Below are 12390 nucleotides of genomic sequence, written 5' to 3'. Positions count from 1 at the left end.
ATGTCTGGCTATTATAAATCTGAAGTCTATCCTGACCAGGGCCGTAATGATTGACTGAACTATCGACCGTGCTTGTGTTCATTGCTTGCTAGTTAATTTATCAATAAGTGACATCGATACCACTCTAGACTGTCGACAGCGTCGATTGACGTATTGATGTGATTAAATATGGATTATCAGCACCTCTTGAAAATACTCGTGTTTATCCTATATATACTGCACCACGTTTGAAGTAATATTGTTTATCTTTCAATGATAAACAACACTGCTTCTCATATGTCAAGTGTTTATTTACATATACGTAAAGGTTTGAGTTGTATTTATTGTTTGAAGAGCTATGACATTCCTTTTGAATAGTTCATTTGTAATGTAAAAGGCATCAGTCAGATCAATGACAGTGGGATCGCCTATTTTCTAACGTGTTTCTCGTCACGCCGAACGTCCATATTCGATGTATGTGTGTGTGTGTTTGTGCGTGCGTGCGTGCGTGCGTGCGTGCGTGCATGTGTGTGTGTGTGCGTGTGTGTGCGTGTGTGTGTGTGTTGGGAAGAGGGGGTAGTGGGGGTGTAGCCAAATAATCTAAGGAGCCAAAATTGCAGAGTTGCGTCCCTTTGGCACGTTTTGCAGAAGCCTGTGAGCGTGGGTTCGAATTCCGATTATGTTACATTGTTTGTCAGCATCATACCCGTGCTCGTTGCTGCTTGAACTAGTCCGGACTAATGTCGATGTTATAGTCCACTGAGATTCAATGACGCAGTTTAACATGAATACTCCACGCAGACACCGGGCCTACCAGTACTTTTAGCCCTTTAATGCCCAGCGCCAGACAGGGTAACATCAAGTATCGTCCCCCGACCTTCCACTCTCCGGGTGACCGCTCTATAGCTACCACTAGACCACGGAGGCGGTTATCCCCTGTGATATTACTGGAATATTGCTAAAAGAGAATCAATCAAAACTCACTCACTCACTGAATCAACGCAGAGCAATGCACTGATCAAAGAAACGACGAACGGCGAATGATGAGGAATTGAGACGAAGACTGAACAACCCCATTGTAATTTCTCCCTCGGCGAACTGAAGGCCCGGGTTCGATTCCCCGCAGTGATTTCATGAGTTAAGTTCATTTCTGGTTTCTCCTGTCATGACATTGCTGAAATAGTGCCAAAACCCAACTCGCTCACTCATCCACTGTGATCAATTTGGCTCCAGGGTTAAAAGGAAGAACTAGGGTGTGACTTATATCTAATTTATACTCCAGCTACAGGCTGCCCTAAATATAAAGAAGTCTATTAAAGTGAGTGCTCTTGCCTTGAAAATTGTGGCTGGTAACAGTTATCGTATCGACTTTGGGGAGTGCATTGTGAAAATATATAGTATTGCTCGAACAACATATATGTCATCTGTCAGAAATCTTGCCAGTTGAGGCCACGCCCTATAGGTGAACTGATACCTCTTCAAATAAATTCCTGAAAGTACATGATTGCCTGATAATGAGGAAATATGTCGACGTGTTGTAGTTGAGGCTATTTTAAGACACGTACCATACGGAAGAAGGTGTCAAGTTCAACTGTTTATAGAATTACGACCAGGCTACCAGCAGGTTTCTTGCGTGATTCACGTCTCTGATATGATTACATTTGCAGAGTGAACCATTCAAGCATGCGAGAGCACCTCGCACAACAGAACAAGCGTCTATATCAAGTTATCTCCCTTGAGCTTACAGGCCGGGGAGCACTGTTTGTTAATCGAATCAAGATGTAGCTGAATCCGAACCAATGAGTTTAAGATTTTTATGTTTGAGGCTGTGGTTGTGGGTCAAGTTGTGATGGTGGTTGGAGTTTCGTTTGGTTGGATGAGAGGATGTGTATGAGGAAGGTGTTTGTTAGTGTGTGGCCCATCTTCCCGAGGCAAGAGAGTTAACTGACTACAAAAGTCCAGTTTCCACCCTTGCCGAACTAGGCTGGTATTATGGAATTACATTTTGGCTGGACTAACGAGTCTATGCATAGTCCAATCAAAATCGCGCAACGAAATCTAAATCCGGTTCGTAAACTCAACGCAGAGCAATCGGTCGATTGCAGGATTTGCAAAGCATGTGCACCGCCAAGTCGTGGTCAAGAGTTATTTTACAGACCTTTTCATGTTTTTAATCAAGGTGCTCGCGTGATTTGATGAACTTCGCGATGTAAGACCAGTTTTATCGGAATATAGATCTTGATTATGGATCAGATCGTCTTGACTGGGCGCCGCCATTTTGTTTGAAACAAATGCAAGTGATACGAGAGGTGGAATCTGATGGTTGGTTGGTTGGTTTGCTGTTTAACGCCGCACTCAGCAATATTCCAGCTATATGACGGCGGTCTGCAAATAATCGAGTCTGGACCAGACAATCCAGTGATTGATATCATGAGCATCGAGCAATTGGTATCGATGACATGCATCAACCAAGTCAGCGAGCCCGACCACCCGATCCCGTTAGTCGCCTTTTACGACAAGCATAGTCACCTTTAACGGCAAGCATGGGTTGCTGAAGACCTATTCTACCCCGGAATCTTCACGGGTAGTGGAATCTGATGGGTCCATAGGAGAGGCATAGAAGGAACATAACTCGCAATAGCCACTGGTGGCGCTACGATCGAGCCCAGAAATTCCAGCCTAGTTCGGCAAGGGTGGAAACTGGACTTTTAAAGTCAGTTAACTCTCTTATTCGGGAAGATGTGTGTGACACGAGTAGCCAGTAGTCTAAGGCCCCGAAATTCAATGTGCAGAGTTGCGTCCCATGGACACGCTATGCAGAAACCTATGATCGTGGGATCGGATCCCGGTTCGCACCGATTGTTTCTTGGTTTATCAGAACCGTACTCGTGGGTTTCACCAACGTGGTAAACGTCTTGAGGCCTGCATCATTTGGGCTTTCCTCCCACATTCAGGCTATCACTGAAATGCTGTTCAAAGCGGTGTTAAACAAGACTCTCTCACAAATGTTAGTGTGATTTATGAATGTATGAGTTTGTTTAACGCCGCAAGGAGCAGTGTTTCAGTTGGTGAGTGTTTAATGTGGTGTCAGTGTTTAATGTGAGAAAATCCCTATGTGACGCATGTCAAACGTTTGCTCCTTTCCTTCCGACATTGATTTTATTTTAACTGAATTCGTTGCTGTCTCAAGGTGACAGTTGTGTTGCTTCGTGTATTTCAATTAAATGTAATTAATATATATTTCAAGCCTGCTTCAAGAACGTTTCTTGAACAGTATTTAGGTTCTATCACGGCGTGTCAGCTTGATGTGAGAAGAGTCCCTCGGGGGTTACGGGTAAGAATATAGGCCCCAAGCAACCTATGCTTGTCTACCCGTGGGGATTACGGGTAAGAATATAGGCCCCCAGTAACCTATGCTTGTCTACCCGTGGGGGTAACGGGTAAGAATATAGGCCCCCAGTAACCTATGCTTGTCTACCCGTGGGGGTAACGGGTAAGAATATAGGCCCCCAGTGACCTATGCTTGTCTACCCGAGGGGATTACGGGTAAGAATATAGGCCCCAAAGCTACCTATGCTTGTCTACCCGTGGGGATTACGGGTAAGAATATAGGCCCCACGCAACCTATGCTTGTCTACTCTAGGGGATTACGGGTAAGAATATAGGCCCCCAGTAACCTATGCTTGTCTACCCGTGGGGATTACGGGTAAGAATATAGGCCCCCAGCAACCTATGCTTGTCTACTCGTGGGGATTCCGGGTAAGAATATAGGCCCCCAGCAACCTATGCTCGTCTACCCGTGGGGATTCCGGGTAAGAATATAGGCCCCCAGCAACCTATGCTTGTCTACCCGCGGGGATTACGGGTAAGAATATAGGCCCCCAGTAACCTATGCTTGTCTACCCGTGGGGATTACGGGTAAGAATATAGGCCCCCAGCAACCTATGCTTGTCTACTCTAGGGGATTACGGGTAAGAATATAGGCCCCACGCAACCTATGCTTGTCTACTCTAGGGGATTACGGGTAAGAATATAGGCCCCCAGTAACCTATGCTTGTCTACCCGTGGGGATTACGGGTAAGAATATAGGCCCCCAGCAACCTATGCTTGTCTACCCGTGGGGATTACGGGTAAGAATATAGGCCCCCAGTAACCTATGCTTGTCTACTCTAGGGGATTACGGGTAAGAATATAGGCCCCACGCAACCTATGCTTGTCTACTCTAGGGGATTACGGGTAAGAATATAGGCCCCCAGTAACCTATGCTTGTCTACTCTAGGGGATTACGGGTAAGAATATAGGCCCCCAGCAACCTATGCTTGTCTACTCTAGGGGATTACGGGTAAGAATATAGGCCCCCAGTAACCTATGCTTGTCTACCCATGGGGATTACGGGTAAGAATATAGGCCCCCAGTAACCTACGCTTGTCTACCCTTAGGGATTACGGGTAAGAATATAGGCCCCCAGCAACCTATGCTTGTCTACTCTAGGGGATTACGGGTAAGAATATAGGCCCCAGCAACCTATGCTTGTCTACCCGTGGGGATTACGGGTAAGAATATAGGCCCCCAGCAACCTATGCTTGTCTACTCTAGGGGATTACGGGTAAGAATATAGGCCCCACGCAACCTATGCTTGTCTACTCTAGGGGATTACGGGTAAGAATATAGGCCCCCAGTAACCTATGCTTGTCTACCCGTGGGGATTACGGGTAAGAATATAGGCCCCCAGCAACCTATGCTTGTCTACCCGTGGGGATTACGGGTAAGAATATAGGCCCCCAGTAACCAATGCTTGTCTACTCTAGGGGATTACGGGTAAGAATATAGGCCCCACGCAACCTATGCTTGTCTACTCTAGGGGATTACGGGTAAGAATATAGGCCCCCAGTAACCTATGCTTGTCTACTCTAGGGGATTACGGGTAAGAATATAGGCCCCCAGCAACCTATGCTTGTCTACTCTAGGGGATTACGGGTAAGAATATAGGCCCCCAGTAACCTATGCTTGTCTACCCATGGGGATTACGGGTAAGAATATAGGCCCCCAGTAACCTACGCTTGTCTACCCTTAGGGATTACGGGTAAGAATATAGGCCCCCAGCAACCTATGCTTGTCTACTCTAGGGGATTACGGGTAAGAATATAGGCCCCAGCAACCTATGCTTGTCTACTCTAGGGGATTACGGGTAAGAATATAGGCCCCCAGTAACCTACGCTTGTCTACCCGTGGGGATTACGGGTAAGAATATAGGCCCCCAGCAACCTATGCTTGTCTACTCGTGGGGATTCCGGGTAAGAATATAGGCCCCCCAGCAACCTATGCTCGTCTACCCGTGGGGATTACGGGTAAGAATATAGGCCCCCAGTAACCTATGCTTGTCTACCCGTGGGGATTACGGGTAAGAATATAGGCCCCACGCAACCTATGCTCGTCTACTCGTGGGGATTACGGGTAAGAATATAGGCCCCCAGCAACCTATGCTTGTCTACCCGCGGGGATTACGGGTAAGAATATAGGCCCCCAGCAACCTATGCTTGTCTACCCGCGGGGATTGCGGTTAAGACAATAGGCACCACGTAACCTATGCTTGTCTACCCGTTGGGATTACGGGTAGGAATATAGGTCAGGGAGCAGGTTGACGCAGGTCTTGAAGGTTTACCACTTTACAGGGTGCCCATACACTATGGATCAAACTGGTAATGAAGGACTCTGGACTTTAAACTTCCGCCAAGCGGAATCCACTGGACGTTTCTTCGACGGCCATTACAAGGCTGAGAAATAATCGCTGTCTGATGTACATACAGTTTTGTGAAGCCGTTGTTTCTGTTCCACAAATCGATTTTAGCATCAAACAATCGTAACTCTTAAATTTCAACTAGACATCCGTGATCTTAACACAAGATCGATTAGCTTAAGCAGACAGCCTCAAGGGACAAGGCGTAACTAGGATTGTAATCTGCCGTGTAAGTACAAATGTTGGCTGTCGTGTTCATTGTGGGAACATCTTCTGTGTATCAGTGAATGAGCTTGGAGAAGGATATTGGTGTAGGGAAACAACCCCTCACACACTCACTCACCCCGATGTATCACTGGGGATTGGGTGGAGTGGTAAGGTGGGTTGGATGCCACTTTGAACAGTATTTCAGTTAAACTACAGCCAGTCAGCATACTGTTGACATAGGTAGTGGATTGAGTGAGTGTGTGAGTTGGATTTTACGCCGCTTTTAGCAATTTTCCAGCAATACCACGGCGGGGGACGCCAGAAATGGGTTTCACATATTATACCCATGTGGGAAATCGAACCCGGGCCTTCAGTGTGACGACGAGCGAACGCTTTACCCACTTTATGCTGCTGCTCGAATACTGGAGGAACTCCATACAGTTTCCAAAGATAATGTTAAAAAAAGGGGGAATAAACAAAATCAGCAAAAGAAAACCCGGTTCCAAATAAAACTAATTTAAACAAGGAGAGATATATCTGGATAGCACTTTGCTTGAAAATACGTTCCTCAGGGCAATCGATGTCAAAACGTCAAAAATCAATGTGTAAAAAACTTAAAACAAAGTATGAGACAACAAAAGAGAAAATTCTGAATGACATTCTGGTGAATACAGGGGATGTTCCGCCTTGGTCTTGCAAAGGTCGAACAATTCTCCCAAAGAAAGGTGATTTGACTGATCCCTCAAACCTCCGCCCTATTGCTTGTCTGAACACACAATACAAAATATTTACAGGGTGTCTTACAGTTTATGTGCCATCGTACCGCGCTTCCAATGATATTCTTTACATGGAGCAGAAAAGAGCCAGAAAGGGATGTTGGGGTTGCAAGGATCAACTGTTGGTTAACAAAAATGATCCTTGAAGAGGCTAAAACTAACCACCGTAACCTCTCAATGGATAGACTACAGAAAAAAGCTTAATATAATTCTGTACCTCAAATGGATTCTGAAGTCACTGGAATGCATTCGCCACATCCCCGAGCGACTACATATTTTACTGAAGTCTATAATGAATTGCTGAAAAACTCAACTTGAGATGTATTCGCAGGGACAGGTGGTGACTTCGGAACCCATTCCTATCAGAAGAGGACTATTTCAGGGAGATTCTTTTAGTCCTTTGCTTTTCTTGTTTTCACTAAGTCATATAAGCATTTTACTTAGCAAAGAGGAAGCTAAGGAAACACCTCTTACTCACCTGCTTTACATGGGTGACCTTGGACTGCTTGCCAATGGGGAATCCACACGAAACAAAATCAGATTCTCCTTCTCTAGTCCTAGTCTAATGATATCTGCATGTCCTTTTGGCTCGACAAATGCTACATTCTTCATTTGAAACGTGGCAAGGTTGAAGAGAGGGGATCGGTCAGTTTACTAGGGGAGGAGTTATTGACCATCTCGTGGAAGGTCAGGCCTATACATACTTAGGGATACAGGTTAGAGACAACTCCAGAATGCCCATATCAAAGACAAACTTCGGGCAGAGTACAAATGTAGACTTCAGAAAAGCTGTAGTTCAGAGCTGACCTCTTGCAATAAAGTCAAAGCCACGAATACTTATGCTGTACCCGTCCTTACGTATTCTGTTGGTGTTGTTGATTGGACGAAACAAAAAACGAAGAATCATGTTAGACAATAGATGTCACCACCCTTGGCGTGGTTTGATTATCGTGGAGGCTCTTCGTGATAGAATTATATTGTGCACTTTTGAACACATTTATTAGTCGGATGATCCTTTTGTGATCAATCAAGCGAAGTGTCATATCAATCGGCCAAGACCTAGTTTTTCAAGGAGAGGCTATCTGAACGACGACTGCATCGAGTTTATGTGCAGTGTGTTGAGAAGATCGGCAACCCACCAGAGTCCTTCGCTTGGATGAAGGCGGCTGGCCTGAAAAGTGAAACAGAAGGCTTTCTGACAATCTGGGTAATGCAAAAGGCTGCAGTGTTGGGGAGTCTTCACATTCTCCGAAAAGTTCTGTGCGGGATCGACTAGGCAGCGCTTCCTGTGACAAGTCCCATTCGCTGTCTGGGCTGCTTTTAGAGGGTGCAAGGGCCCTTAGCTGATTATGAGCCTAACCAGCCTGACTGTTCTTGGATCACCTTAACCCTCTTTACTGCATTTTTTATTGTTATCCCGTACGTAATAATAATAATAATAATAATAATAATAATAATAATAACAACAACAACAATAACAATAATAATAAAAATGATAATGGTGATAATAATAATAATAATGATAATAATAATAATTATAAAAAAGTTTAAGCCTATGGTTCTTAAAAACAATTATAACATCAAGTGTTCTCGAAACGATTTAGATGTCCTATTGTACCGCTAGCAGCTCTCTGAATCCTCCGTTGCTGCTCACTGTAGGTGCACTGTGCAGGTGTGACTCAATCTATGTATTGTCTCAGTACACAGACGTGTGTGAATTAAAGCAGATGTTCGGTGCTGATCCATATAACTGTTTACCTTCCCGTCTTGTATACTAAGGTGTGTTCGCTACTAGGATTAAAAATCATTTCAAATACAAAAAACGGACTATATGCCCACGAATTATTACAGTTCGGCGCTGTCATATTAACATATCGTAAAACATGTTATTGAAACCACAAGAAAGAAATAAACAAGCAAATAATCCATATATTATATGGTAATTACTTATTTCTGAATTAAAGTAATTATAATATAAGATATAAAAAACAAAATATTATCATTGATTCCATCTTTGCAGCTTTGCCTAAGCGAACATCCCGCATCATCCCAGTATGTGTTGTAGTTACAGTAGTTTGACCTTTGACCTTTGAAGTTTTCTATTCTGGCCAGATGGACTGATTATATGTATAAAAGTAGCTATTGTTCATCCGTTAAGTATTGATTGACCTACGTTATATATTATATTCATAAACTACCTGAGTCTTAAAATATAGATTCGTATGAGTGAGCTTTTCTTATCGTTAATATTATAAACTGCCGAGCAAACGAAAGTATTCATCCATGTTTGATGATGGCTAAAATAAAAAAAAAGAAAGAAATGGTCATTCGGTGGTGATGCATTTGATACGGGTATCAAATATGCTTTGGGCCTTCATTTTGCAGCGTTTCGGCAGTTTACAGCTTAGTAACGTTTTGATAATATTTGTAACTGTTTGGTCCATTTTTAAAGTGTATATTAAGAACAAAAAACATGTTGATATTTACTATAGTAACTTTGGAAACCGAGTAGGAAAAATATAGTTTGAGTGAACCGACATAGCGCCAAATGGTTTGCAGCCATGTATGTTTATAAATAATAATAATAATAATAATAATATAAAAAAAACTCCACATCGATTTACAGAGCTTACCGAAAGTAGGCCCTGCTAAGTGTTCTCATTTACACATTTATCGGATCGTAAAACCAGGTTTATGACCCTGATAACACTAACCATTATACACTTAGAAGAATGTATAGAAGATATTTGACTTTTGTTTTCAAATAACATGTTCATCTCATCGAGTGACACAACTGATATTTTCTTGAGTTACGTAGACACGGATGAAAATATATATCAACTTTACTGATCACAAGATGAGATAAACATGTCACTTGACAAGTGTGAGTGAGTGAGTGGAGGGGTTTAGTTTACGTCACTTTTAGCAATATTCAAGCAGTATCACGGCCGTTGACACAAGAAATGGACTTCACGTCTTGTTTCCATATGGGGAATAGAACCCGGACTTTCGGTGTAACGAGCGAACGCTTTAACCACTCGGCTACCCTACCGCACCTTCTTGATGAGAAAAGCCAAATGTCTTTAAATAATAAGTACATCTATAAATGTTGATGTAATCGGTCAGAAACTGGTTTAGATCACATCTAGCCATTGTCATATGACCTTGACCGATTTGGCTTATTATCGAATACGATCTATCTGACGTAATCGTCTGTCTAGACATACACCAGTTCTAGAATAGCCGTGTGACCTCCTACAAGTTCTTTACTAGCCGTGTGACCTCTTACAAGTTCTGTACTAGCCGATGTGTCTCTCAGGTACTTTAACTTGATACTACTATTTCTACTTATTCAACGGAGGGTAAATTGAACGAAGAAACCATATTACGAATGAAAAAAAGTGGATTGCAAACAGAAGTTCACTTATCCCACAAAATATATACCCAATTCACACAATAGAAAAAAACCTGGTTTGAACACAGAAGTTCACTTGTCCTCAAAGAAATAAATCCAATTCACACAATAGAAAAAAACTGGTTTGAACACAGAAGTTCACTTGTCCTCAAAGAAATATATCCAAATCACACAATAGAAAAAAAGATTGAACGCAGAAGTTCAATTGCCTTCAAAGAAATAAATCCAAATCACACAATAGAAAAAAAAGATTGAACGCAGAAGTTCACTTGTCCTCAAAGAAATAAATCCAAATCACACAATAGAAAAAAAGGATTGAACGCAGAAGTTCACTTGTCCTCAAAGAAATAAATCCAAATCACACAATAGAAAAAAAGGATTGAACGCAGAAGTTCACTTGTCCTCAAAGAAATAAATCCAAATCACACAATAGAAAAAAAGATTGAACGCAGAAGTTCAATTGCCTTCAAAGAATATATCCAAATCACACAATACAAAAAAAGATTGAACGCAGGAGTTCACTTGTCCTCAAAGAAATATATCCAAATCACACAATAGAAATACAACAAAAGGTAATAAAATATACATACATATTCTACTTATTATTGTTCAATGAACAATACCCTAGATTTTAAATGTTAAAAGGTCAATCCAGTACTAGTTTACCGTACTACCTTAGAGATGGAGTGCATCTAATGCAAACACCATTTAGTATGTGCATCCTCAGGTGCAACAACACAACGTCGGGTTTACCGTTTGAAAGTAGTTCAGCTCTTGAAAGTAGTTCACAGTGACCGTGTCACAGCTATACCCTATTCACGGCACCATATATCCACAGCATGCATGTTATTTCAGACAGAGGCAAAACACAAACATTTGCCCACCTACATGTTTTGACGATTTACTCAGTGACCTTGACCTTGTAAACAAACGTCATTGAGGTAGATCCTTGAGTATGACCTTCAAACATGAACAAGTACGTCCTGAACACACAGGAGATAATGGGGATATAAACTTGATTTGATATTCGGCAAAATCTCAAAAACATAACCTGAGCAAGCGTTTCCGAAATACATGCGAACATAATTTACAGTGACCTTATAAACAATGTGAAAGAAGTACGTAAAATACATAAAAGAGATATAAGCTTGACCTCAAACACAAACGTTGCCATACAATTACACCAATCTCCAACGCGTCGTTTAAACCCTATTTCACCTCACTAACTCACCTAAAACGAGCCGAGCCGACAAGCATAAAAACCTAAATTGCAGCTACTATACGAACGGTCTAAACCTAGTGTTAATAGGGAGTCCGTTATGAACTATTGAACATTGGTCTACTGTACACATGTTGGGAATGTCTGACAAAAAAAGCTCGAACCATTGGAACACACATGTACACACTTCCCTGTTCAAAGGTTATTTTCATGTTTGATGCCTGTGTTGTCAGGGTTTGCAGAGCAAAGGTACTCGATCTTCATGGAATCAACAATATTTTATGTTCCTATTTTGTAAGGACAGATGTAGCCTTCAGGTTAAAGTGGTTCCCCGTCACGTAGAAGGTCCGAGTTCGATCCCGTACATTTTGTTTGTGATTATTGTCTTTCACGTCGCGAACACCTGGTGTCCTCACTGACTTTCAGTGATCCATTGATATACAGTAAACTACGGTTATAACGAACTCAAAGGGACTACTGATTTTAGTTCGTTATAACCGTAGTTCGTTATAAGTACATAAACAGCATGACTACAGCAAGTAGTCGGGACCAAAAAGTTAGTTCGTTATATCCGTCAGTTCGTTATAAGCGTGTTCGTTATAACCGTAGTTTACTGTACTAGTACTTTTCATCACTACTCTGAATTTTACGTCCAATGGCATCTGTTTTGGCACATAACCGAGATTATTTTCTGGCGTTGACGTTATATATTATACTCACACAGGTGAAGAGTACACGTATATTTCTTCTTTTTCAAATTACCTGTGCATGTGTACTGTAATACAAATATAGATACATATCCTGATAAATCTAGAAAGGGTATTTGTCAAATTTGTTTTGTATGTACAGGAACCATCTAAACTTAGTGTATATCTGTTTACGTGCAGACTGTTAATGAGTTTGAGTTTGACGTAAGTACATACCATTGTCCACATTAAGAGAATGCGCGATAATGAATGAAACGTCAAGAGATAAAACAGCTGTTTCATGACAGCTTGCAAAGAACAGAGTCCGGACCAGCAAGCCAATGTTGAGCGTATGAACAGCGCTCATCGCC

The sequence above is a fragment of the Haliotis rufescens genome, unplaced genomic scaffold (genome assembly GCF_023055435.1).
Source record: "Haliotis rufescens isolate VD_foot unplaced genomic scaffold, xgHalRufe1.0.p SCAF_12, whole genome shotgun sequence".
NCBI classification, from domain to species: Eukaryota; Metazoa; Mollusca; class Gastropoda; order Lepetellida; family Haliotidae; genus Haliotis; species Haliotis rufescens.
Note: the sequence above shows the minus strand (reverse complement) of the source record.